This window comes from Penaeus monodon, chromosome 33 (genome assembly GCF_015228065.2).
Source record: "Penaeus monodon isolate SGIC_2016 chromosome 33, NSTDA_Pmon_1, whole genome shotgun sequence".
Lineage (NCBI taxonomy): Eukaryota > Metazoa > Arthropoda > Malacostraca > Decapoda > Penaeidae > Penaeus > Penaeus monodon.
In genome coordinates, this window is record NC_051418.1 from 26,772,565 (window position 1) to 26,772,982 (window position 418).

The following is a 418-nucleotide window of genomic DNA, read 5'->3' on the forward strand; positions in this document are numbered from 1 at the left end:
AAAAAAAAGTACAGGCTCTAACCTCTAATAATGGAATTATGATTACAACGCTTGCAAGTCTCTAGCTCCCTATCTATCTCTCCCTCTCGCACATATTCTCTTCCCATCAATCTTCATTTCATTCTCCCTCTCTGTTCATCTTTTCGTATTATCGCTCTATGTACGTTTTTTCTCTCTCTTCCTTTAAGGACGCAACTAAATGACAACTTGTACACTAGACAAGGCAGATAATTTTACAGAGTTCCCTTTTTGTGCTCAGGAATTTTGTCGTGAGACGGATATGACAGAATTAAGATATTCTTTTATGCTTCGATATACCGTTTTAATTTTCTAGAACTATATTGATATTCCTATTCATAAATACGGTTTCATCATACTGACATATCGATACTTACAAAAATCTATCTTTACTCTCGTT